Raw genomic sequence first — 3,018 nt, forward strand, 5'->3', positions numbered from 1 at the left:
TCTTCTTGCTCTCTGTCTCTGCCTGCCTGCCTGCCTGCCTATCTGCCTGTATATCTTCCCCCCTCTCTCTCCCTGCCACTCAGCTATCTATGTTGCTGTGGAGAAGTTTCCTAAGCCCACTGAAATGTTTTCTTTAACTATTCCCATCTTGTAAGATTATGAGCATTCAACTTAGAAACCCTAGGCACAGAGCACAAATCTACACAGAGGGACCCAATACTGGGATCCACACAAGGTAATGGACCAATCTATACATGGTGCTACAGAGAGGAACTACAGAGGAAATGGAGAAACTATAAGAGGTACATTCTAGTGGAAAACAGAACGTGAGCAGAAAAGACACATAGGAACCCCTTTAAACACCACTGGCCTGGGCTAGAACTTTCAAGCCTAACACTTTAATTAAGAATGAAAACCACCCAGAAGGATTCCTTTGGGCCTCTTGCGAACCTGACCTAAATAAAGAAAGTCAGCAGCAACCACGCTTCTGAATTTTCTGCTACCCTGGGTCCTGCCATTCTCCATCTCTGAAGACATTTGCTCCTGCTCTAAGAGGGCACCACCTGGTGGTCACTATGGGAATGACAGTCATTAACAAGCCGGCTTCCCAACCTCTCCTGGCACCCATATTTAATGGGTGAATTTAATAGGTGAATTAACATTCACCTAATCCTTTTGTGGCCGAGCTAGAACTCCATGCTAGATATACAAAGCAGAAGAAAGCTCAGTGACAGTTCTCCACGTACCACTGTCAACTGAATGTTTGAGCGAAGCTGATGAGAGAAAAATAAAGACCAAGTTCTTGTTCTAGCTTAGACCATACCCTTAGCAACTCAAATTCCCTGTCTGTAGACTCTCTCCCTCACCAGAAGGACGCTATTTGGGAACAAATGGCCTTCCTTTACACCTTCCCCCTCTCGCTTCTATCAGCCATCTTCCCAACTGTAGTAGACCAGCCTCCTTCCATTTCTAAAATGAAATGTTCCCACTCAATCATTAGGGAGGGCATGGTACTCATTTCCTTCTCTGTCTCCAAATGCTTCCTTTTTTATTCTCATGAAATTCCCTTCTTTCTGCTAAGATGCAGAGAGCTGAGGGGCAGCAGATTAAGTTCAAAGGGGAGCATGCTAGCCCACTGGGCTCCCAGGATCAACTGTGACATTCTGAACATTTCAGAATTCTTCCTCCACAATTTCCTGTGTTCACCTTAGTGACTCTCTAGTTTTAATCCCCTGAGGATAGACAGACTAGGAAAAGAGATGAATTTTTAAATGGAGTCCCTATTGATGACTCTGATGGGCAACTGGACTGGGTTCAGGCCATTGTGAGTCCAGAAATGACATGCAGCTATTAAAAAAGAAAATTGACTTTCTCGGGTAGCCAGAAGGCAATTTAGAAAAAGGAGCTCTATCAAATGTGTTCTGAGCCCTGGAAAGATCTAGTGAAATAAGTTTCGTGTCTCTCAAGACCATCAGTTTTAAAAAGTTGGGTCTATTTTTAGATGTGGAGGTTTTCTCAGCAGCTAGGACCGCATGCACTAAAGGAACTCATGAGGCTGGCAAGATGGTAGGAAGGACTAGAGGAGCCATGGGTGCTCAGAGGGTGGCCAGGGCTGTGCTCCGATGTGAGGATTGGCCTCTACACCAAGACACCCCTCTACTGAAGAGTAGAGGCTTCATGTGCTCAGGTCTGATCCAACCTGGGGCATTCAGCAAGAGTACTTAAGGAGAGGGAATGTAAAAAAAAAATGCTTACCTTGTGTGCATAGGCATAGCTATGTTCACCTACACAACACCTGCAAGAGTAGTCAAAGGAGAAAACCCAGATTTACAAAACCAGAAGCTACGTGAAGTATGACCCATGTCTCTAAGACAGGTTGCCTTTTCCCTACCGGGAACAAGAAGCAGGAATGAAAGATCAAAGCAGGGTCCTGATCATACTGGAGAGGATTGGGCTAGTGGCAAGGAGAAGCTTGTGGATTCTTCCGGACCTGAGTTCAAATCCTGGCTCAGTCACTTACTAGATGTAACCTTCAGAAAGTCTGTTTCCTCCTCTTTAAGTGGAAAGAGTTAAGCTCTTGTGAGGAGTCAGTGTCAAATGCTCCAACTGTGGGTCCTAGAATGCAATGGTGAAGTGCCCTACAACGTATGCATTTCCCTTCCACAAAGGCAATGGATAGGAATGGCTGGCTATCACCAATATCTCAAAAGAATGTAAAAAAAAAAGGAGAGAAGGGTCATAGTGCAGGAGCAGGACTTGAGCTGGGCTCTGGACAAAAGAGGAACTGTGAGTGAATGATAGGGAGGCCTGAGGAGTCACACAGCAGACAGGCAGCCCCTCTTTCCACAAGCCTTCCACATGTCCCTTCTTGCCACCGCCTGGGGTTTGTCTACTGATGGATTCCACAGGTCCCTTAGAAAAACATGATTGGAGAGAAGCAATCACTGTGTCAACTACTTCACATTCCTTGTACCAAAAACAGTACTTGGCACACACTGGGTGGTTAATAAATATCAGCTACTGTTATTAAAATGCTTTTACTGGGCCTGGCACATGATGATGACATATGTTCAATAAATATTAACATTAGTGAATATCTCTTTACAATTAGTAAAAAGAGAGAAAGAGAGAGAACACTAGACAGCAAGGGATTATTGAACACTGGAGAATAGTCACAGAACTGCATGGAAAGAGGAAGGAGAATTAACAGAGCAGCTGGGTCATAGAGGTTAGAAAACTGTGCCAACTGTGGAGGGCATATCTCAGACTATGGAGCCCTGGGTTTGTGCAGAGTACTAGGCCAGAAAACCAAAGGAAAATTAAAATAGTCAATACTGGAACAAGGGTGCAATCATGAAAGGGGAAGAATGAGCATTTTTCTGGCAAAGGAAGAAGCAGGTCCTTGGGCTACATCCGGTTCTGATTGTAAGCAATTGCCCTGAGATGGCCTCTTTGGCCTATTCCTTTCCTTTCCTTTTGTCAAACCATTTAGAAGTCCAGACTCTGGCAAAGTCCACA

The sequence above is a fragment of the Perognathus longimembris genome, unplaced genomic scaffold (genome assembly GCF_023159225.1).
Source record: "Perognathus longimembris pacificus isolate PPM17 unplaced genomic scaffold, ASM2315922v1 HiC_scaffold_5821, whole genome shotgun sequence".
NCBI lineage: Eukaryota > Metazoa > Chordata > Mammalia > Rodentia > Heteromyidae > Perognathus > Perognathus longimembris.